Source organism: Heterodontus francisci, chromosome 28 (genome assembly GCF_036365525.1).
Source record: "Heterodontus francisci isolate sHetFra1 chromosome 28, sHetFra1.hap1, whole genome shotgun sequence".
NCBI classification, from domain to species: Eukaryota; Metazoa; Chordata; class Chondrichthyes; order Heterodontiformes; family Heterodontidae; genus Heterodontus; species Heterodontus francisci.
In genome coordinates this window covers 57,191,551-57,216,413 of record NC_090398.1, presented here as the reverse complement: position 1 = coordinate 57,216,413, position 24,863 = coordinate 57,191,551, and positions in this window count along the sequence as shown.

Genomic DNA, 24,863 nt, shown 5'->3' with positions numbered 1-24,863 from the left:
TCTGTGTATTAGTGTATGTCTTTGTGACTTGGTGTCAGTGTATGTCTTTGTTACTGGTTGTCATTGTGTGTCTTTGTGACTTGGTGTCAGTGTATGTCTGTGTTACTGTGGGTCAATGTGTGTCTGTGTTACTGGGGGTCAGTGTGTGTTTCTAACTGGGTGTCAGTGTGTGTCTGTGTTACTGGGAATCAGTGTATGTCTTTGTTACTTGGTGTAAGTGTCTGACTTTGTTACTTGGTGTCAGTGTATGTGTTTGTGACTTGGTGTAAGTGTAAGTCAAAATACATTGTGTAAGAGTATGTCTGTGTTACTTGGTGTCAGTGCATGTCTTTGCTACTTGGTGTACGTGTGTGTTTGCGCTACTGGGTATCAGTGTCTGTCTTTGTTACTTGGTGTATGTGTGTGTCTGTGTTACTGGGTATCAGTGTATGTCTTTGTTACTTGGTGACAGTGTATGTGTTTGTTACTTGGTGTAATTGTCTGTCTTTGTTACTTGGTGTAAGTATATGTCTTTGTTACTTGGTGTCAGTGTATGTCTTTGTTACTGGGTGTCTGTGTGTGTCTGTGTTACTGGGTATCAGTGTATGTCTTTGTGACTTGGTATCAGTGTATATCTTTGTTACTGGGTGTCAGTGTGTGTCTGTGTTACTGGGTATCAGTGTATGTCTTTGTGACTTGGTAGCAGTGTATGTCTTTGTTACTGGGTGTCAGTGTGTGTCTGTGTTCCTGGGTATCAGTGTATGTCTTTGTGACTTGGTGTCAGTGTATGTCTTTGTTACTGGGTGTCAGTGTGTGTCTTTGTGACTTGGTGTCAGTGTATGTCTTTGTTACTTGGTGTAAGTGTGTGTCTGTGATACTGGCTATCAGTGTATGTCTTTGTTACTTGGTGTCAGTGTATGTCTGTGTTACTTGGTGTAAGTGTGTGTCTGTGTATCAGTGTATGTCTTTGTGACTTGGTGTCAGTGTATGTCTTTGTTACTGGGTGTCAGTGTGTGTCTGTGTTCCTGGGTATCAGTGTATGTCTTTGTGACTTGGTGTCAGTGTATGTCTTTGTTACAGGGTGTCAGTGTGTGTCTTTGTGACTTGGTGTCAGTGTCTGTCTTTGTTACTGGGGTCAGCGTGTGTCTATGTGACTTGGTGTCAGTGTATGCCTTTGTTACTTGGTTTCAGTGTGTGTCTGCATTACTGGGTATCAGTGTATGTCTTTGTGACTTGGTGTCAGTGTATGTCTTTGTTCCTGGGTGTCAGTGTGTGTCTGTGTTACTGGGTATCAGTGTATGTCTTTGTGACTTGGTATCAGTGTATGTCTTTGTTACTGGGTGTCAGTGTGTGTCTTTGTGACTTGGTATCAGTGTATGGCTTTGTTACTGGGTGTCAGTGTGTGTCTGTGTTCCTGGGTATCAGTGTATGTCTTTGTGACTTGGTGTCAGTGTATGTCTTTGTTACTGGGTGTCAGTGTGTGTCTTTGTGACTTGGTGTCAGTGTATGTCTTTGTTACTTGGTGTATGTGTGTGTCTGTGATACTGGGTATCAGTGTATGTCTTTGTTACTTGGTGTCAGTGGATGTCTGTGTTACTTGGTGTAAGTGTGTGTCTGTGTATCAGTGTATGTCTTTGTGACTTGGTGTCAGTGTATGTCTGTGTTACTGGGTGTCGGTGTGTGTCTTTGTGACTTGGTGTCAGTGTATGTCTGTGTTACTGGGGGTCAGTGTGTGTTTGTGTTACTGGGTGTCAGTGTGTGTTTCTAAATGGGTGTCAGTGTGTGTCTGTGTTACTGTTTATCAGTGTATGTCTTTGTTACTTTGTGTAAGTGTATGTCTTTGTTACTTGGTGTCAGTTTTTGTGTTTGTGATTTGGTGTCAGTGTATGTCTTTGTTACTGGGTGTCAGTGTATGTCTTTGTTACTTGGTGCAAGTGTAAGTCAAAATACTTGGTGTAAGAGTATGTCTGTGTTACTTGATGTAAGTGCATGTCTTTGTTACTTGGTGTAGGTGTGTGTCTGTGTCACTGGGTATCTGTGTCTGTCTTTGTTACTTGGTGTAACTGTGTGTCTGTGTTACTTGGTGTCAGTGTATGTCTTTGTTACTTGGTGTCATTGTCTGTCTTTGTTACTTGGTGTAAGTTTATGTCTTTGTTACTTGGTGTAAGTGTCTGTCTTTGTTACTTTGTGTAAGTGTGTGTCTGTGTTACTGGGTATCAGTGTATGTCTTTGTTACTTGGTGTCAGTGTATGTCTTTGTGACTTGGTGTCAGTGTATGTCTTTGTTACTGGGTGTCAGTGTGTGTCTGTGTTACTTGGTGTCAGTGTATGTCTTTGTTACTGTGTATCACTGGTTCTCTGTGTTACTGGGTGTCAGTGTGTGTTTGTTTTTGTCACTGGGTGTCAGTGTGTGTCTGTGACACTAGGTGTCACTATTTAGTTTAGTTTAGAGATGCAGCACTGAAACAGGCCCTTCGGCCCACCGAGTCTGTGCCGACCATCAACCACCCAATTATACTAATCCTACGCTAATCCCGTATTCCTATCAACAACTTTGCTTCCAATTTCCACCCTTCTCTCACCTTTACATGGTCCATCTCTGACACTTCCCTTCCCTTCCTCGACTTCTCTGTCTCCATCTCTGGGGATAGGTTGTCTACCAATATCCATTATAAGCCCACTGACTCCCACAGCTACCTCGACTACACTTCTTCACACCCTACCTCCTGTAAGGACTCCATTCCATTCTCCCAGTTTCTCCGTCTCCGACGCATCTGCTCTGATGATGCTACCTTCCATGACGGTGCTTCTGATATGACCTCCTTTTTCCTCAACCGAGGATTTCCCCCCACTGTGGTTGACAGGGCCCTCAACCGTGTCCGACCTATTCCCCGCACCTCTACCCTCACCCCTTCCCCTCCCTCCCAGAACCGTGACAGGGTTCCCCTTGTCCTCACTTTTCATCCCACCAGCCTCCATATCCAAAGGATCATCCTCCGCCATTTTCGCCACCTCCAGCGTGATGCCACTACCATTCGCATCTTCCCCTCCCTTCCCCTGTCAGCATTCCGAAGGGATCGTTCCCTCCGCGACACCCTGGTCCACTCCTCCATTACCCCCACCACCTCGTCCCCGTCCCAGGGCACCTTCCCTTGCAATCGCAGGAGGTGTAATACCTGCCCATTTACCTCCTCTCTCCTCACTATCCCTGGCCCCAAACACTCCTTTCAGGTGAAGCAGCGATTTACTTGTACTTCTTTCAATGTAGTATACTGTATTCGCTGCTCACAGTGTGGTCTCCTCTACATTGGGGAGACCAAGCGCAGACTGGGTGACCGCTTTGCGGAACATCTCCGCTCAGTCCGCAAGCAGGACCCTGAGCTTCCGGTTGCTTGCCATTTCAACACTCCCCCCTGCTCTCATGCTCACATCTCTGTTCTGGGATTGCTGCAGTGTTCCAGTGAACATCAACGCAAGCTCGAGGAACAGCATCTCATCTACCGATTAGGTACACTACAGCCTGCCGTACTGAACATTGAGTTCAATAATTTCAGAGCATGACAGCCCCCCACTTTACTTTCATTTTTAGTCATTTTTAGTTATTTTTTCTTCCTTTTTTTTGCATTCATTTTTACATTTTTTACAATCTTTTTTTGCACTTATTTCATTTCATCTTAGTTTGTTCAGTTTGCTTACCCACTGTTTTTTTTCAGGTTGTTCTTCTTCAGGTTTGCACTTGCCGATGTTCAATACTCAGTATATTCACACCTAATCTGTACTAATGCTTTGTCTTTCAACACACAATTAACATATTGTTTGCCTTTGCTCCGTGACCTTTTGGTCAGCTATGTGGCCTGGTCCAACCTGCACCTTCTCCTTTGTTATCTCTTGCCCAACCCCCACCTCACTTGTTTATAATCTGTGACTTTTCTAATATTTGTCAGTTCCGAAGAAGGGTCACTGACCCGAAACGTTAACTCTGCTTCTCTTTCCACAGATGCTGCCAGACCTGCTGAGTGAATCCGGCATTTCTTGTTTTTGTTTCAGATTTCCAGCATCCGCAGTATTTTGCTTTTATTCCCGTATTCCTATCACATCCCTACCTGTCCCTATATATTTCCCTACCACCTACATATACGAGGGTCAATTTATGATGGCCAATTAACCTATCAACCTGCAAGTCTTTGGCATGAGGGAGGAAACCGGAGCACCGGGAGGAAACCCACGCAGACACAAGGAGAACTTGCAAACACCGCACAGGCAGTACCCAGAATCGAACCCGGGTCCCTGGAGCTGTGAGGCTGCGGTGCTAACCACAGCGTCGATGTGCCCCCCCCCCCCCCACTCAGTGTGTGCCTGTGTTACTGGGTATCAGTGTATGTCTTTGTTACTTGGTGTCAACGTATGTCTGTGTTACTTGGTGTAAGTGTGTGTCTTTGTTACTGGGTGTCAGTGTGTGTCTGTGTTACTGGGTGTCAGTGTATGTCTTTGTTACTGGGTGTCAGTGTATGTCTTTGTTACTTGGTGTAAGTGTGCGTCTGTGTTACTGGGTATCAGTGTATGTCTTTGTTACTTGATGTAAGTGTGTGTCTGTGTTACTGGGTATCAGTGTATGTATTTGTTACTTGGTGTCAGAGTATGTCTGTGTCACTTGGTGTATGTGTGTGTCTGTGTTACTGGGTGTCAGTGTGTGTCTGTGTTACTTGGTGTAAGTGTGTGTCTTTGTTTTTTGGTGTCCGTGTGTGTCTGTGTTACTGGGTGTCAGTGTATGTCTTTGTCACTGGGTGTCAGTGTATGTCTTTGTTACTTGGTCTAAGTGTGTGTCTGTGTTACTGGGTATCAGTGTCTGTCTTTGTTAATTGGTGTAAGTGTGTGTCTGTGTTAACGGGTATCAGTGTATGTCTTTGTTACTTGGTGTCAGTGTATGTCTATGTTACTTGGTGTAAGTGTGTGTCTGTGTTACATGGTGTAAGTGTGTGTCTGTGTTACTGGGTATCAGTGTATGTCTTTGTGACTTGGTGTAAGTGTGTGTCTGTGTTACTGGGTATCAGTGTATGCCTTTGTTACTTGGTATCAGTGTATGTCTGTGTTACTTGGTGTAAGTGTGTGTCTGTGTTACTGGGTATCAGTGTATGTCTTTGTGACTTGGTGTCAGTGTATGTCTTTGTTACTGGGTGTCAGTATGTGTCTTTGTGACTTGGTGTCACTGTATGTCTTTGTTACTTGGTGTATGTGTGTGTCTGTGTTACTGGGTATCAGTGTATGTCTTTGTTACTAGGTGTCAGTGTATGTCTGTGTTACTTGGTGTAACTGTGTGTCTTTGTTACTTGGTGTCAGTGTATGTCTTTGTTACTTGGTATCAGTGTATGTCTTTGTTACGGGGTGTCAGTGTGTGTCTGTGTTACTGGGTATCAGTGTATGTCTTTGTGACTTGGTATCAGTGTATGTCTTTGTTACTGGGTGACAGTGTGTGTCTGTGTTACTTCGTGTCAGTGTATGTCTTTGTTACTGTGTATCAGTGTTTCTCTGTGTAACTGGGTGTCAGTGTGTGTTTGTTTGTGTTACTGGGTGTCAGTGACACTAGGTGTCAATATTTAGTTTAGTTTAGAGATACAGCACTTAAACAGGCCCTTCGGCCCACCGAGACTGTGCCGACCATCAACCACCCATTTATACTAATCCTACACTAATCCCGTCTTCCTATCACATCCCCACCTATCCCTATATATTTCCCTACCACCTACCTATACTAGGGGCAACTTATGATGGCCAATTAACCTATCAACCTGCAAGTCTTTGGCATGTGGGAGGAAACCGGAGCACCCGGAGGAAACCCACGCAGACACAGGGAGAACTTGCAAACTCCGCACAGGCAGTACCCAGAATAGAACCCGGGTCCCTGGAGCTGTGAGGCTGCAGTTCTAACCACTGCGCGAATGTGCCCTACCCCCCTCACCTCAGTGTGTGCCTGTGTTACTGGGTATCAGTGAATGTCTTTGTTACTTGGTGTCAGTGTGTTTGTTTCTGTTACTGGGTGTCAGTGTGTGTCTGTGTTACTTGGTGTAAGTGTGTGTCTTTGTTACTTGGTGTAAGTCTGTGTCTGTGTTACTGGGTATCAGTGCATGTCTTTGTTACTTGGTGTCAGTGTATGTCTGTGTTACTTGGTTTAAGTGTGTGTCTGTAATACTGGGTATCAGTGTATGTCTTTGTGACTTGGTGTCAGTGTATGTCTTTGTTACTGGGTGTCAGTGTGTGTCTTTGTGACTTGGTGTTAGTGTATGTATTTGTTACTTGGTGTAAGTGTGTGTCTATGTTACTGGGTATCAGTGTATGTCTTTGTTACTTGGTGTCAGTGTATGTCAAAATATTTGGTGTAAGTGTATGCCTTTGTTACTTGGTGTAATTGACTGTCTTTGTTACTTGGTGTAAGTGTATGTCTTTGTTACTTGGTGTAAGTGTATGTCTTTGTTACTTGGCGTCAGTGTATGTCTTTGTTACTTGGTGTCAGTGTGTGTCTGTGTTACTGGGCATCAGTGTATGTCTTTTTGACTTGGTGTTAGTGGATTTCTTTGTGACTTGGTTTCAGTGTATGTCTTTTTTACTGGGTTTCAGTGTGTGTCTGTGTTACTTGGTGTCAGTGTATGTCTTTGTTACTGTGTATCAGTGTTTCTCTGTGTTACTGGGTGTCAGTGTGTGTTTGCTTGTGTTACTGGGTGTCAGTGTGTGTCTGTGTTACTTGGTGTAAGTGTGTGTCTTTGTTACTTGGTGTCCTTGTGTGTCTGTGTTACTGGGTAGCAGTGTCTGTCTTTGTTACTTGGTGTAAGTGTGTGTCTGTGTTACTGGGTATCAGTGCATGTCTTTGTTACTTGGTGTCAGTGTATGTCTGTGTTACTTGATGTAAGTGTGTTTCTGTGTTACTGGGTATCAGTGTATGTCTTTGTGACATGGTGTCAGTGTATGTCTTTGTTACTGGGTGTCAGTGTGTGTCTTTGTGACTTGGTGTCAGTTTATGTCTTTGTTACTTGATGTAAGTGTGTGTCTATGTTACTGGGTATGAGTGTATTACTTTGTTGCTTGGCGTCAGTGTATGTCAAAATACTTGGTGTAAGTGTATGTCTTTGTTACTTGGTGTAATTGTCTGTCTTTGTTACTTGGTGTCAGTGTATGTCTGTGTTACTTGGTGTAAGTGTGTGTCGTTGTTACTTGGTGTAAGTGTATGTCTTTGTTAGTTGGTGTCAGTGTATGTCTTTGTTACTTGGTGTCAGTGTGTGTCTGTGTTACTGGGCATCAGTGTATGACTTTTTGACTTGATGTCAGTGTATGTCTTTGTGACTTGGTGTCAGTGTATGTCTTTGCTACTTGATGTCAGTGTATGTCTGTGTACTTGGTGTACGTGTTTGTCTCTGTTACTTGGTGTCAGTGTAGGTCTGTGTTACTTGGTGTAAGTGTATGTCTTTGTTACTTGGTGTAAGTGTATGTCTTTGTTACTTGGTGTAAGTGTCTGTCTTTGTTGCTTCTTGTCAGTGCATGTCTTTGTTACTTAGTGTAAGTGTATGTCTTTGTTACTTGGTGTCAGTGTATGTCTCTGTTACTTGGTGTAAGTGTGTGTCTGTGTTGCTGGGTATCAGTGTATGTCTTTGTTACTTTGTGTCAGTGTATGTCTTTGATACTTGTTGTAAGTGTATGTATTTGTTACTTGGTGTCAGTGTGTGTCTGTGTTACTTGGTGTCAGTGTATATCTGTGTTACTTGGTGTAAGTGTATGTCTTTGTTACTTGGTGTCAGTGTATGTCTTCGTTACTTGGTGTAAGTGCATGTCTTTGTTACTTGGTGTCAGTGCATGTCTTTGTTACTTGGTGTAAGTGTATGTCTTTGCGGCTTGGAGTCAGTGTATGACTTTGATACTTGGTGAAAGTGTATGTCTGTGTTACTGGGTATCAGTGTCTGTCTTTGTAACTTGGTGTAAGTGTGTGTCTGTGTTGCTGGGTATCAGTGTATGTCTTTGTTACTTGGTGTAAGTGTGTGTCTGTGTTACTGGGTATCAGTGTCTGTCTTTGTTAATTGGTGTCCGTGTATGTCTTTGTTACTTGGTGTAAGTGTGTCTCTGTGTTACTGGGTGTCAGTGTACGTCTTTGTTACTTGGTGTCTGTGTATGTCTTTGTTACTTGGTGTCAGTGTATGTCTGTGTACTTGTTGTATGTGTGTGTCTTTGTTACTTGGTGTCAGTGTATGTCGGTGTTACTTGGTGTAAGTGTATGTCTTTGTTTCTTGGTGACAGTGCATGTCTTTGTTACTTGGTGTCAGTGTATTTCTCTGTTACTTGGTGCAAGTGTGTGTCTGTGTTACTGGGTATCAGTGTATGTCTTTGTTACTTGGTGTCAGTGTCTGTCTTTGTTACTTGGTGTAGGTGTGTGTCTATGTTACTTGGTGTAAGTGTGTGTCTGTGTTACTGGGTATCAGTGTATGTCTTTGTGACTTGGTGTCAGTGTATGTCTTTGTTACTGGGTGTCAGTGTGTGTCTTTGTTACTTGGTGTCCGTGTGTGTCTGTGTTACTGAGTAGCAGTGTCTGTCTTTGTTACTTGGTGCAAGTTTGTGGTTGTGTTACTGGGTATCAGCGCATGTCTTTGTTACTTGGTGTCAGTGTATGTCTGTGTTACTTGGTGTAAGTGTGTGTCTGTGTTACTGGGTATCAGTGTGTGTCTGTGTTACTGGGTGTCAGTGTGTGTCTGTGTTACTTGGTGTAAGTGTGTGTCTTTGTTACTGGGTGTCCGTGTGTGTCTGTGTTACTGGGCGTCAGTGTATAACTTTGTTACTGGGTGTCAGTGTATGTCTTTGTTACTTGGTGCATGTGTGTGTCTGTGTTACTGGGTATCTGTGGCTGTCTTTGTTACTTGGTGTAAGTGTGTGTCTGTGTGTGTCTGTGTTACTGGGTATCAGTGTATGTCTTTGTTACTTGGTGTAAGTGTGTGTCTGTGTTACTGGGTATCAGTGTGTGTCTTTGTTACTTGATGTCAGTGTATGTCTGTGTTACGTGGTGTAAGTGTGTGTCTGTGTTACTGGGTATCTGTGTATTGTTTTGTGACTTGGTGTAAGTGTGTGTCTGTGTTACCGGGTATCAGTGCATGTCTTTGTTACTTGGTGTCAGTGTATGTCTGTGTTACTTGGTGTAAGTGTGTGTCTGTGTTACTGGGTGTCAGTGTGTGTCTGTGTTACTTGGTGTAAGTGTGTGTCTTTGTTACTTGGTGTCCGTGTGTGGCTGCGTTACTGGGTGTCAGTGTATGACTTTGTTACTGGGGGTCAGTGTATGTCTTTGTTACTTGGTGTATGTTTGTGTCTGTGTTACAGGGTGTAAGTGTGTGCCTGTGTTAATGGGTATCAGTGTATGTCTTTGTTACTTGGTGTAAGTGTGTGTCTGTGTTACTGGGTATCAGTGTATGTCTTTGTTACTTGGTGTCAGTGTATGTCTGTGTTACTTGGTGTAAGTGTGTGTCTGTGTTACTGGGTATCAGTGTATTGTTTTGTGACTTGGTGTAAGTGTGTGTCTGTGTTACTGGGTATCAGTGTCTGTCTTTGTTACTTGGTGTCAGTGTGTGTCTGTGTTACTGGGTATCAGTGTATGTCTTTGTTACTTGGTGTAAGTGTGTGTCTGTGTTACTGGGTATCAGTGTATGTCTTTGTTACTGGGAGTCCGTGTTTGTCTGTGTTACTTGGTTTAAGTGTGTGTCTTTGTTACTTGGTGTCAGTTTATGTCTTTGTTACTTGATGTAAGTGTGTTTCTGTGTTACTGGGTATCAGTGTTTGTCTTTGTGACTTGGCATCAGTGTATGTCTTTGTTACTGGGTGTCAGTGTGTGTCTGTGTTACATCGTGTCAGTGTATGTCTTTGTTACTGTGTATCAATGTTTCTCTGTGTTACTGGGTGTCAGTGTGTGTTTGTTTGTGTTACTGGGTGTCAGTGACACTAGGTGTCAGTATTTAGTTTAGTTTAGAGATACAGCCCTTAAACAGGCCCTTCGGCCCACCGAGTCTGTGCCGACCATCAACCACCAATTTATACTAATCCTACACTAATCCCGTATTCCTATCACATCCCCACCTGTCCCTATATATTTTCCTGCCACCTACCTATACTAGGGGCAATTTATGATGGCCAATTAACCTATCAACCTTCAAGTCTTTGGCATGAGGGAGGAAACCGGAGCACCCAGAGGAAACACACGCAGACACAGGGAGAACTTGCAAACTCCGCACATGCAGTACCCAGAATCGAACCCGGGTCCCTGGAGCTGTGAGGCTGCGGTGCTAACCACAGCGCCGATGTGCCCCCCCCCCCCCGCCCCCCTCAGTGTGTGCCTGTGTTACTGGGTATCAGTGTATGTCTTTGTTACTTGGTGTAAGTGTGTGTCTTTGTTACTTGGTGTCCGTGTGTGTCTGTGTTACTGGGTATCAGTGTATGTCTTTGTTACTTGGTGTCAGTGTATGTCTGTGTTACTGGGTGTCAGTGTGTGTCTGTGTCACTTGGTGTAAGTGTGTGTCTTTGTTACTTGGTGTCCGGGTGTCTCTGTGTTACTGGGTGTCAGTGTATAACTTTGTTACTGGGTGTCAGTGTATGTCTTTGTTACTTGGTGTATGTGTGTGTCTGTGTTACTGGGTATCAGTGTCTGTCTTTGTTACTTGGTGCAAGTGTGTGTCTCTGTTACTGGGTATCAGTGTATGTCTTTGTTACTTTGTGTAAGTGTGTGTCTGTGTTACTGGGTATCAGTGTGTGTCCTTGTTACTTGATGTCAGTGTATGTCTGTGTTACTTGGTGTAAGTGTGTGTCTGTGTTACTGGGTATCTGTGTATTGTTTTGTGACTTGGTGTAAGTGTGTGTCTGTGTTACTGGGTATCAGTGCATGTCTTTGTTACTTGGTGTCAGTGTGTTTGTTTGTGTTACTGGGTGTCAGTGTGTGTCTGTGTTACTTGGTGTAAGTGTGTGTCTTTGTTACTTGGTGTCCGTGTGTGCCTGTGTTACGGGGTAGCAGTGTATGTCTTTGTTACTTGGTGTCAGTGTGTTTGTTTGTGTTACTGGGTGTCAGTGTGTGTCTGTGTTACTTGGTGTAAGTGTATGTCTTTGTTACTTGGTGTCAGTGTATGTCTGTGTTACTTGGTGTAAGTGTGTGTCTGTTAAACTGGGTGTCAGTGTGTGTCTGTGTTACTTGGTGTAAGTGTGTGTCTTTGTTACTTGGTGTCCGTGTGTGTCTGTGTTACTGGGTGTCAGTGTATGTCTTTGTTACTGGGTGTCAGTGTATGTCTTTGTTACTTGGTGTAAGTGTGTGTCTGTGTTACTGGGTATCAGTGTATGTCTTTGTTACTTGGTGTGAGTGTATGTCTGTGTTACTTGGTGTAAGTATGTGTCTGTGTTACTGGGTATCATTGTATGTCTTTGTGACTTGTTGTAAGTGTGTGTCTGTGTTACTGGGTACCAGGGTATGTCTTTGTAACTTGGTGTCAGTGTATGTCTGTGTTACTTGGTGTAAGTGTGTGTCTGTGTTACTGGGTATCAATGTATGGCTTTGTGACTTGGTGTCAGTGTATGTCTTTGTTAATGGGTGTCCGTGTGTGTCTTTGTGACTTGGTGTCAGTGTATGTCTTTGTTACTTGTTGTAAGTGTGTGTCTTTGTTACTGGGTATCTGTGTATGTATTTGTTACTGTGTGTCAGTGTATGTCTGTGTTACTTGGTGTAAGTGTGTGTCTGTGTTACTGGGTTTCAGTGCATGTCTTTGTTACTTGGTGTCAGTGTATGTCTGTGTTACTTGGTGTAAGTGTGTGTCTGTGTTACTGGGTATCAGTGAATTTCTTTGTGACTTGGTGTCAGTGTATGTCTTTGGTACTGGGAGTCAGTGTGTGTCTTTGTTACTTGGTGTAATTGTCTGTCTTTGTTACTTGGTGTCAGTGTATGTCTGTGTTACTTGGTGTAAGTGTGTGTCTTTGTTACTTGATGTAAGTGTATGTCTTTGTTACTTGGTGTCAGTGTATGTCTTTGTTACTTGGTGTCAGTGTGTGTCTGTGTTACTGGTTATCATTGTATGTCTTTGTGACTTGGTATCGGTGTACGTCTTTGTTACTGGGTGTCAGTGTGTGTCTGTGTTACTTGGTGTCAGTGTGTGTCTTTGTTACTGTTTATCAGTGTTTCTCTGTGTTACTGGGTGTCAGTGTGTGTTTGTTTGTGTTACTGGTGTCAGTGTGTATCTGTGACACTAGGTGTCAGTATTTAGTTTAGTTTGGAGATCGAGCACTTCAACAGGCCCTTCGGCCCACCGAGTCTGTGCCGATCATCCACCACCCATTTATACTAATCCAACACTAACCCCGTGTTCCTATCACATCCCCACCTGTCCCTATATATTTCCCTACCACCTACCTGTACTAGGGGCAATTTATGATGGCCAATTAACCTATCAACCTGCAAGTCTTTGGCATGTGGGAGTAAACCGGAGCACCCCGATGAAACCCACGCAGACAGAGGGAGAACTTGCAAACTCCGCACAGGCAGTACCCAGAATAGAACCCGGGTCCCTGGAGCTGTGAGGCTGCGGTGCTAACCACTGCGCCAATGTGCCACCCCCGCCCCCCCCCCTCCCCCAGTGTGTGCCTGTGTTACTGGGTATCAGTGTATGTCTGTGTTACTTGGTGTCAGTGTGTTTGTTTGTGTTACTGGGTGTCAGTGTGTGTCTTTGTTACTGGGTGTCCGTGTGTGTCTGTGTTACTGGGTAGCAGTGTCTGTCTTTGTTACTTGGTGTAAGGGTGTGTCTGTGTTACTGGGTATCAGTGCATGTCTTTGTTACTTGGTGTCAGTGTATGTCTGTGTTACTTGGTGTAAGTGTGTGTCTGTGTTACTGGGTATCAGTGTATTTCTTTGTGACTTGGTGTCAGTGTATGTCTTTGGTACTGGGTGTCAGTGTGTGTCTTTGTGACTTGGTGTCAGTGTATGTCTTTGTGACCTGGTGTCAGTGTATGTTAAAATACTTGGTGTAAGTGTCTGTCTTTGTTACTTGGTGTAATTGTCTGTCTTTGTTACTTGGTGTCAGTGTATGTCTGTGTTAGTTGGTGTATGTGTGTGTCTTTGTTACTTGATGTAAGTGTATGTCTTTGTTACTTGGTGTCAGTGTATGTCTTTGTTACTTGGTGTCACTGTGTGTCTGTGTTACTGGTTATCAGTGTATGTCTTTGTGACTTGGTATCAGTGTACGTCTTTGTTACTGGGTGTCAGTGTGCGTCTGTGTTACTTGGTGTCAGTGTATGTCTTTGTTACTGTTTATCAGTGTTTCTCTGTTTTACTGGGTGTCAGTGTGTGTTTGTTTGTGTTACTGGTGTCAGTGTGTATCTGTGACACTAGGTGTCAGTATATAGTTTAGTTTAGAGAGACAGTACTTAAACAGGCCCATCGCCCCACCGAGTCTGTGCCGACCATCAACCACCCATTTATACTCATCCTACACTAATCCCGTATTCCTATCACATCCCCACCTGTCCCTATATATTTCCCTACCACCTACCTATACTAGGGGCAATTTGTGATGGCCAATTAACCTATCAACCTGCAAGTCTTTGGCATGTGGGAGGAAACCGGAGCACCCGGAGGAAACCCACGCAGACACAGGGAGAACTTGCAAACTCCGCACAGGCAGTACCCAGAATAGTTCCAGCGTCCCTGGAGCTGTGAGGCTGCGATTCTAACCACTACGCCAATGTGCCCCCCCCCTCCCCCCCCCCCCCCCCCCAGTGTGTGCCTGTGTTACAGGGTGTCAGTGTATGTCTTTGTTACTGGGTGTCAGTGTGTGTCTGTGTTACTTGGTGTAAGTCTGTGTCTTTGTTACTTGGTGTCCGTGTGTGTCTGCGTTACTGGGTGTCAGTGTATGTCTTTGTTACTGGGTGTCAGTGTATGTCTTTGTTACTTGGTGTAAGTGTGTGTCATTGTTACTGTATATCAGTGTTTCTCTGTGTTACTGGGTGTCAGTGTGTGTTTGTTTGTGTTACTGCGTATCAGTGTATGTCTTTGTGACTTGGTATCAGTGTATGTCTTTGTTACTGGGTGTCAAAGTGTGTCTGTGTTACTTGGTGTCAGTGTATGTCTTTGTTACTTGGTGTAAGTGTGTGTCTGTGTTACTGGGTATCAGTGTATGTCTTTGTGAATTGGTATCAGTGTATGTCTTTGTTACTGGGTGTCATTGTGTGTCTGTGTTACTTCGTGTCAGTTTATGTCTTTGTTACTTGGTGTCAGTGTATGTCTGTGTTACTTGGTGTAAGTGTGTGTCTTTGTTACTGGGTGTAAGTGTGTGTATGTGTTACTGGGTACCAGTGTCTGTCTTTGTTACTTGGTGTAAGTGTGTGTCTGTGTTACTGGGTATCAGTGTATGTCTTTGTTACTTGGTGTCAGTGTATGTCTGTGTTAATTGGTGTAAGTGTGTGTCTGTGTTACTGGGTATCAGTGTAAGTCTTTGTGACTTGGTGTCAGTGTATGTCTTTGTTACTGGGTGTCAGTGTGTGTCTTTGTGACTTGGTGTCAGTGTGTGTCTGTGTTACTGGGTATCAGTGCATGTCTTTGTGACTTGGTGTCAGTGTATGTCTGTGTTACTTGGTGTAAGTGTGTGTCACTGTTAATGGGTGTCAGTTTATGTCTTTGTTACTGGGTGTCAGTGTGTGTCTGTGTTACTTGGTGTAAGTCTGTGTCTTTGTTACTTGGTGTCCGTGTGTGTCTGCGTTACTGGGTGTCAGTGTATGTCTTTGTTACTGGGTGTCAGTGTATGTCTTTGTTACTTGGTGTAAGTGTGTGTCATTGTTACTGTATATCATTGTTTCTCTGTGTTACTGGGTGTCAGTGTGTGTTTGTTTGTGTTACTGCGTATCAGTGTATGTCTTTGTGACTTGGTATCAGTGTATGTCTTTGTTACTGGGTGTCAGTGTGTGTCTGTGTTACTTGGTGTCAGTGTATGTCTTTGTTACTTGGTGTAAGTGTGTGTCTGTGTTACTGGGTATCAGTGTATGTCTTTGTGAATTGGTATCAGTGTATGTCTTTGTTACTGGGTGTCATTGTGTGTCTGTGTTACTTCGTGTCAGTTTATGTCTTTGTTACTTGGTGTCAGTGTATGTCTGTGTTACTTGGTGTAAGTGTGTGTCTTTGTTACTGGGTGTAAGTGTGTGTCTGTGTTACTGGGTACCAGTGTCTGTCTTTGTTACTTGGTGTAAGTGTGTGTCTGTGTTACTGGGTATCAGTGTATGTCTTTGTTACTTGGTGTCAGTGTATGTCTGTGTTAATTGGTGTAAGTGTGTGTCTGTGTTACTGGGTATCAGTGTATGTCTTTGTGACTTGGTGTCAGTGTATGTCTGTGTTACTGGGTGTCAGTGTGTGTCTTTGTGTCTTGGTGTCAGTGTGTGTCTGTGTTACTGGGTATCAGTGTATGTCTGTGTTACTTGGTGTAAGTGTGTGTCACTGTTACTGGGTGTCAGTTTATGTCTTTGTTACTTGGTGTAAGTGTGTTATGTCTTTGTTACTGGGTGGCAGTGTGTGTCTTGGTTACTTGGTGTAAGTGTGTGTCTGTGTTACTTGGTGTAAGTGTGTGTCTTTGTTACTTGTTGTCAGTTTATGTTTTTGTTACTTGGTGTAAGTGTGTGGCTGTGTTACTGGGTATCAGTGTATGTCTTTGTGACTTGGTATCAGTGTATGTCTTTGTTACTGGGTGTCAGTGTGTGTCTGTGCTACTTGGTGTCAGTGTATGTCTTTGTTACTGTGTATCAGTGTTTCTCTGTGTTACTGGGTGTCAGTGACACTAGGTGTCAGTATTTAGTTTAGTTTAGAGATACAGCACTTAAACAGGCCCTTCGGCCCACCGAGTCTGTGCCGACCATCAACCACCCATTTATACTAATCCTACACTAATCCCGTATTTCTATCACATCCCCACCTATCCCTATATATTTCGCTACCACCTACCTATACGAGGGGCAATTTATAATGGCCAATTAACCTATCAACCAGCACGTCTTTGGCATGTGGGAGGAAACCGGAGCACCCGGAGGAACCCCACGCAGACACAGGGAGACCTTGCAAACTCCGCACAGGCAGTACCCAGAATAGAACCCTGGTCCCTGGAGCTGTGAGGCTGCGGTGCTAACCACTGCGCCAATGTGCCCCCCCACCAGTCTGTGCCTGTGTTACTGTCTATCAGTGTATGTCTGTGTTACTTGGTGTCAGTGTGTTTGTTTGTGTTACTGGGTGTCAGTGTGTGCCTGTGTTACTTGGTGGAAGTGTGTGTCTTTGTTACTTAGTGTCCGTGTGCGTCTGTGTTACTGGGTAGCAGTGTCTGTCTTTGTTACTTGGTGTAAGTGTGTGTCTGTGTTACTGGGTATCAGTGCATGTCTTTGTTACTTGGTGTCAGTGTATGTCTGTGTTACTTGGTGTAAGTGTGTGTCTGTGTTACTGGGTATCAGTGTATGTCTTTGTGACTTGGTGTCAGTGTATGTCTTTTTTACTGGGTGTCAGTGTGTGTCTTTGTGACTTGGTGTCAGTGTATGTCTTTGTTACGTGGTGTAAGTGTGTGTCTATGTTACTGGGTATCAGTGTATGTCTTTGTTACTTGGTTTCAGTGTGTGTCTGTGTTACTGGGTATCAGTGTTTCTCTGTGTTACTTGGTGCCAGTGTGTGTTTGTTTGTGTTACTGGTTGTCAGTGTATGTTTTTGTTACTTGGTGTAAGTGTGTGTCTTTGTTACTGGGTATCAGTGTCTCTCTTTGTTACTTGGTGTAAGTGTGTGTCTTTGTTACCTGGTGTAATTGTATGTCTTTGTTACTTGGTGTCAGTGTATGTCTGTGTTACTTGGTGTAATTGTATGTCTATGTTACTTGGTGTAAGTGTGTGTCTGTGTTACTTGGGGTAAGTGTGTATCTTTGTTCCTGGGTATCAGTGTCTGTCTTTGTTACTGTTTATCAGTGTTTCTCTGTGTTACTGGGTGTCAGTGTGTGTTTGTTTGTGTTACTGGTGTCAGTGTGTATCTGTGACACTAGGTGTCAGTATATAGTTTAGTTTAGAGAGACAGCACTTAAACAGACCCATCGCCCCACCGAGTCTGTGCCGACCATCAACCACCCATTTATACTCATCCTACACTAATCCCGTATTCCAATCACATCCCCACCTGTCCCTATATATTTCCCTACCACCTACCTATACTAGGGGCAATTTGTGATGGCCAATTAACCTATCAACCTGCAAGTCTTTGGCATGTGGGAGGAAACCGGAGCACCCGGAGGAAACCCACGCAGACCCAAGGAGAACTTGCAAACTCCGCACAGGCAGTACCCAGAATAGTTCCAGGGTCCCTGGAGCTGTGAGGCTGCGATTCTAACCACTGCGCCAATGTGCCCCCCCCCTCCCCAGTGTGTGCCTGTGTTACTGGGTGTCAGTGTATGTCTTTGTTACTGGGTGTCAGTGTGTGTCTGTGTTACTTGGTGTAAGTCTGTGTCTTTGTTACTTGGTGTCCGTGTGTGTCTGCGTTACTGGGTGTCAGTGTATGTCTTTGTTACTGGGTGTCAGTGTATGCCTTTGTTACTTGGTGTAAGTGTGTGTCATTGTTACTGTATATCAGTGTATGTCTTTGTTACTGGGTGTCAGTGTGTGTCTGTGTTACTTGGTGTCAGTGTATGTCTTTGTTACTTGGTGTAAGTGTGTGTCTGTGTTACTGGGTATCAGTGTATGTCTTTGTGAATTGGTATCAGTGTATGTCTTTGTTACTGGGTGTCATTGTGTGTCTGTGTTACTTCGTGTCAGTTTATGTCTTTGTTACTTGGTGTCAGTGTATGTCTGTGTTACTTGGTGTAAGTGTGTGTCTTTGTTACTGGGTGTAAGTGTGTGTCTGTGTTACTGGGTACCAGTGTCTGTCTTTGTTACTTGGTGTAAGTGTGTGTCTGTGTTACTGGGTATCAGTGTATGTCTTTGTTACTTGGTGTCAGTGTATGTCTGTGTTAATTGGTGTAAGTCTGTGTCTGTGTTACTGGGTATCAGTGTATGTCTTTGTGACTTGGTGTCAGTGTATGTCTTTGTTACTGGGTGTCAGTGTGTGTCTTTGTGACTTGGTGTCAGTTTGTGTCTGTGTTACTGGGTATCAGTGTATGTCTTTGTTACTTGGTGTCAGTGTGTTTGTCTGTGTTACTTGGTGTAAGTGTGTGTCTGTGTTCCTGGGTGTCAGTTTATGTCTTTGTTACTGGGTGGCAGTGTGTGTCTTTGTTACTTGGTGTTAGTGTGTGTCTGTGTTTCTTGGTGTCAGTGTGTGTCTTTGTTACTTGGTGTCAGTTTATGTTTTTGTTACTTGGTGTAAGTGTTTGGCTGTGTTACTGGGTATCAGTGTATGTCTTTGTGACTTGGTATCAGTGTATGTCTTTGTTACTGGGTGTCAGTGTGTGTCTGTGTTACTTGGTGTCAGTGTATGTCTTTGTTACTGTGTATCAGTGTTTCTCTGTGTTACTGGGTGTCACTGTGCGTTTGTTTGTGTTACTGGGTGTCAGTGACACTAGGTGTCAGTATTTAGTTTAGTTTAGAGATACAGCATTTAAACAGGCCCTTCGGCCCACCGAGTCTGTGCCGAACATTCACCACCCATTTTTACTAATCCTACACTAATCCCGTATTCCTATCACATCCCCACCTATCCCTATATATTTCGCTACCACCTACCTATACTAGGGGCAATTTATGATGGCCAATTAACCTATCAACCTGCACGTCTTTGGCATGTGGGAGGAAACCGGAGCACCCGGAGGAACCCCACGCAGACACAGGGAGACCTTGCAAACTCCGCACAGGCAGTACCCAGAATAGAACCCTGGTCCCTGGAGCTGTGAGGCTGCGGTGCTAACCACTGCGCCAAATTGCCCCCTCCCCCCCCCCCCAGTCTGTGCCTGTGTTACTGTCTATCAGTGTATGTCTGTGTTACTTGGTGTCAGTGTGTTTGTTTGTGTTACTGGGTGTCAGTGTGTGTCTGTGTTCCTTGGTGGAAGTGTGTGTCTTTGTTACTTGGTGTAAGTGTGTGTCTGTGTTACTGGGTATCAGTGCATGTCTTTGTTACTTTTCTTTTTCTTTTGGGCCTCCTTATCTCGAGAGACAATGGATACGCGCCTGGAGGTGGTCAGTGGTTTGTGAAGCAGCGCCTGGAGTGGCAATAAAGGCCAATTCTGGAGTGACAGGCTCTTCCACAGGTGCTGCAGAGAAATTTCTTTGTTGGGGCTGTTGCACAGTTGGCTCTCCCCTTGCGCCTCTGTCTTTTTTCCTGCCAACTACTAAGTCTCTTCGACTCGCCACAAATTAGCCCTGTCTTTATGGCTGCCCGCCAGCTCTGGCGAATGCTGGCAACTGACTCCCACGACTTGTGATCAATGTCACACGATTTCATGTCGCGTTTGCAGACGTCTTTATAACGGAGACATGGACGGCCGGTTGGTCTGATACCAGTGGCGAGCTCGCTGTACAATGTGTCTTTGGGGATCCTGCCATCTTCCATGCGGCTCACATGGCCAAGCCATCTCAAGCGCCGCTGACTCAGTAGTGTGTATAAGCTGGGGGTGTTGGCCGCTTCAAGGACTTCTGTGTTGGAGATATAGTCCTGCCACCTGATGCCAAGTATTCTCCGAAGGCAGCGAAGATGGAATGAATTGAGACGTCGCTCTTGGCTGGCATACGTTGTCCAGGCCTCGCTGCCGTAGAGCAAGGTACTGAGGACACAGGCCTGATACACTCGGACTTTTGTGTTCCGTGTCAGTGCGCCATTTTCCCACACTCTCTTGGCCAGTCTGGACATAGCAGTGGAAGCCTTACCCATGCGCTTGTTGATTTCTGCATCTAGAGACAGGTTACTGGTGATAGTTGAGCCTAGGTAGGTGAACTCTTGAACCACTTCCAGAGCGTGGTCGCCAATATTGATGGATGGAGCATTTCTGACATCCTGCCCCATGATGTTCGTTTTCTTGAGGCTGATGGTTAGGCCAAATTCATTGCAGGCAGACGCAAACCTGTCGATGAGACTCTGCAGGCATTCTTCAGTGTGAGATGTTAAAGCAGCATCGTCAGCAAAGAGGAGTTCTCTGATGAGGACTTTCCGTACTTTGGACTTCGCTCTTAGACGGGCAAGGTTGAACAACCTGCCCCCTGATCTTGTGTGGAGGAAAATTCCTTCTTCAGAGGATTTGAACGCATGTGAAAGCAGCAGGGAGAAGAAAATCCCAAAAAGTGTGGGTGCGAGAACACAGCCCTGTTTCACACCACTCAGGATAGGAAAGGGCTCTGATGAGGAGCCACCATGTTGAATTGTGCCTTTCATATTGTCATGGAATGAGGTGATGATACTTAGTAGCTTTGGTGGACATCCGATCTTTTCTAGTAGTCTGAAGAGACCACGTCTGCTGACGAGGTCAAAGGCTTTGGTGAGATCAATGAAAGCAATGTAGAGGGGCATCTGTTGTTCACGGCATTTCTCCTGTATCTGACGAAGGGAGAACAGCATGTCAATAGTCGATCTCTCTGCACGAAAGCCACACTGTGCCTCAGGGTAGACGCGCTCGGCCAGCTTCTGGAGCCTGTTCAGAGCGACTCGAGCAAAGACTTTCCCCACTATGCTGAGCAGGGAGATTCCACGGTAGTTGCTGCAGTCACCACGGTCACCTTTGTTTTTATAGAGGGTGATGATGTTGGCATCGCGCATGTCCTGGGGTACTGCTCCCTCATCCCAGCACAGGCATAGCAGTTCATGTAGTGCTGAGAGTATAGCAGGCTTGGCACTCTCGATTATTTCAGGGGTAATGCTGTCCTTCCCAGGGGCTTTTCCGCTGGCTAGGGAATCAATGGCATCACTGAGTTCCGATTTGGTTGGCTGTATGTCCAGCTCATCCATGACTGGTAGAGGCTGGGCTGCATTGAGGGCAGTCTCAGTGACAGCATTCTCCCTGGAGTACAGTTCTAGGTAGTGCTCAACCCAGCGGTCCATCTGTTTGCGTTGGTCAGTGATTATGTCCCCCGATTTAGATTTGAGGGGGGTGATCTTCTTGATGGTTGTCCCAAGAGCTCTCTTCATGCCATCATACATTCCTCTGATGTTTCCGGTGTCTGAGGCCAACTGAATATGACTGCATAGGTGTTGCCAGTAGTCGTTTGCGCAACGCCTAGCTGTTCTTTGTGCAGTACTTCTGGCTGCTTTAAGTGCTGCGGATGTTAAATCGCTGGGGGCTTTCTTGTAGTTCAAAAGTGCAATGCGCTTAGCGGCTTTGAAAGGTTCCAGCTCTTCATTATGAGATTGAAACCAGTCTGCATTTCTCTTCGCACTTTTGCCGTAGGTGGTCAAAGCTGACTCATAGATGGCGTCTCTGATGTGGGCCCACTTGGTCTCAGCATCCCCTGTGGGAGTGTTTTGAAGGGCTGTTACAAGTGAATTTAGAAATTTTTGTAACAGCTGTGGGTGAGAAATTCTGCTCGTGTTGATGCGCGGGTGGCCCTTCTGCTTGGAATGATGCAACTTCTTTGGTCTGAGTCTAACCTTGCTGCACACCAGGGAGTGGTCGGTGTCGCAGTCCGCACTGTGGAAGCTGCGTGTGATTTGAATACTGTTTAAGGCGGCTCGCCATGTGACAATGAGGTCTAGCTGGTGCCAACGACGTGATCTTGGGTGCCTCCATGAAACCTGGTGACAGGGTTTAGTGTGAAAGAACGAGTTGGTGATGCAGAGGTTATGATAGGTACGCAACTCAAGCAGTCTCTGCCCGTTCTCATTCATCCTTCCAACGCCATAGCGCCCAAGGCAGGAGGGCCATGAGTCATGGTCGGCCCCAACCCTGGCATTAAAGTCCCCCAGCAGGAATAGGTGTTCGGTGTTGGGGATGCTGCTAATGATGTTATGGAGTTGTTCATAGAACTGGTCTTTAGCTTCAGGTGCGGAGCAGAGTGTTGGAGCATAGATGCTGAGTAGGTGTACTGGACCAGAGGTGGTGAGCAGTCGGATGGACAGTATGCGTTCCGAGCCATTTGAGGGAGGCTCTATCATGCTGAGCAAGGAGTTTCTGATGGCGAAGCCCACTCCATGCTGTCTTGGTTCTTCAGGATCCCTGCCCTGCCAGAAGAAGGTGTAGTCTTGCTCTGCTAGAGAGCCACTCGCGGGGAGGCGAGTCTCCTGAAGTGCTGCAATGTCCACATTGAATCTACTGAGCTCGTTGTTAATGATGGCGGTCTTCCGAGAATCGTTGATTTGTGTAAGGTCTTCCGACAGGCCAGGACACATAGTTCTGACGTTCCAGCTTGCAAAGCGAAGGGCTGGTACCTTCTTTCCTTTTTTCATGTTGTTTGGTGCGGTGTATCAGTCCACCTTTCGGGCAATGACCCTGAGCTCCAAGCACCCATTGAAGCAGGCAGACTGTGGCGGGACAGAACCTTATTGACCGGGGGCTGCCCGGTTTGAGGCGGGCGGTAGCTGTCCAGTGAGGTGCAATGACCTCTCCCACCGACAAAGGCAACCCGTGGCGCCCAGTTTCTACGCCAATTTATCTGGACTTATAACCCGTAACTGCTGCCTTCCGTGTTGTTTCAGTCGCTGTGAGGCAACTATGGAGTGACCTCTCCATGGCGCATGCCTGGGCAAATTTATGGAGGTTGAGAGTTGCCCAGTCGTCAAAACCCCCCTCTCGGCCTTTCTGGTGGGGTCCAAAGGAGTGCAGGACACGACGTTTGGCACCAGTATGGCTGCAGGAACTGCCGGAAACATGCCAAAGGTGACACATGACCGCCTACGGGGTTCCACTCCGGATTTTCTGTTAGGGTTTACTCCCTTAGCCTTGGTCTCTCCCGTAACACCCACAAGGCAGTGGGGTTGTTGGGGCCCCTACACAGGTTTAGGATGGTGCCGGTGGGAGGAGGGGATGCAAGGGGGAGGGGTAGAGGGAGGGGGTGGGGGGGTGCAGGGGAAGGGGGTGCGGGGTGAAGATGGTGCGAGGGGGGGGCGGGCTGGGACAGGGTTGTGAGGGGGTGAACTGAGAGGGTGGAGCAGGGAAGGGGACGGGGGTGGGGGGGGGTGGAAGGGGGGTAAAGGGGGGAGGGGGGGTGGAATCTGGTGCAGGTAATAAGCCATTTCCTCAGTGCCCACCATCGACCATCTTTGTTACTTGGTGTCAGTGTATGTCTGTGTTACTTGGTGTAAGTGTGTGTCTGTGTTACTGGGTATCAGTGTATGTCTTTGTGACTTGGTGTCAGTGTATGTCTTTTTTACTGGGTGTCAGTGTGTGTCTTTGTGACTTGGTGTCAGTGTATGTCTTTGTTACGTGGTGTAAGTGTGTGTCTATGTTACTGGGTATCAGTGTATGTCTTTGTTACTTGGTTTCAGTGTGTGTCTGTGTTACTGGGTATCAGTGTTTCTCTGTGTTACTTGGTGCCAGTGTGTGTTTGTTTGTGTTACTGGGTGTCAGTGTATGTTTTTGTTACTTGGTGTAAGTGTGTGTCTGTGTTACTGGGTATCAGTGTCTGTCTTTGTTACTTGGTGTAAGTGTGTGTCTTTGTTACTTGGTGTCAGTGTGTGTCTTTGTGACTTGGTGTCAGTGTATGTCTTTGTTACGTGGTGTAAGTGTGTGTCGATGTTACTGGGTATCAGTGTATGTCTTTGTTACTTGGTTTCAGTGTGTGTCTGTGTTACTGGGTATCAGTGTCTGTCTTTGTTTCTTGGTGTCAGTTTGTGTCTTTGTTACTTGGTGTAATTGTATGTCTTTGTTACTTGGTGTCAGTGTATGTCTATGTTACTTGGTGTAAGTGTGTGTCTGTGTTACTTGGGGTAAGTGTGTGTCTGTGTTCCTGGGAATCAGTGTCTGTCTTTGTTTCTTGGTGTCAGTGTATTTCTGTGTTACTTGGTGTAAATGTGTGTCTGTGTTACTGGGTATCAGTGTATGTCTTTGTTACTTGGTATCAGTGTATGTCTGTGTTACTTGGTGTAAGTGTGTGTCTGTGTTACTGGGTGTCAGTGTGTGTCTGTGTTACTTGGTGTAAGTGTGTGTCTTTGTTACTTGGTGTCCGTGTGTCTCTGTGTTACTGGGTGTAATTATATGTCTTTGTTACTTGGTGTCAGTGTATGTCTGTGTTACTTGGTTTAAGTGTATGTCTTTGTTACTTGGTGTAAGTGTGTGTTTGTGTTACTGGGTGTCAGTGTGTGTCTGTGATACTTGGTGTAAGTGTATGTCTATGTTACTTGGTGTAAGAGTGTGTCTTTGTTACTGGGTGTCAGTGAGTGTCTGTGTTACTTGGTGTAAGTGTGTGTCTTTGTTACTTGGTGTAAGTGTGTGTCTGTGTTACTGGGTGTAATTCTATGTCCTTGTTACTTGGTGTCAGTGTATGTCTGTGTTACTTGGTGTAAGTGTATGTCTCTGTTACTTGATGTAAGTGTGTGTCTGTGTTACTGGGTGTCAGTGTGTGTCTGTGTTACTTGGTGTAAGTGTATATCTGTGTTACTTGGTGTAAGATTGTGTCTTTGTTACTTGGTGTAATTCTATGTCTTTGTTACTTGGTGTCAGTGTATGTCTGTGTTACTTGGTGTCAGTGTATGTCTGTGTTACTTGGTGTAAGTGTATGTCTTTGTTACTTGGTGTAAGAGTGTGTCTATGTTCCTGGGTATCAGTGTATGTCTTTGTTACTTGGTGTCAGTGTATGTCTGTGTTACTTGGAGTAAGTGTGTGGCTGTGTTACTGGGTATCAGTGTATGTCTTTGTTACTTGGTGTCAGTGTATGTCTGTGTTGCTTGGTGTAAGTGTGTGTCTGTGTTACTGGGTGTCAGTCTGTGTCTGTGTTACTTGGTGTAAGTGTGTGTCTTTGTTACTTGGTGTCGTGTGTGTCTGT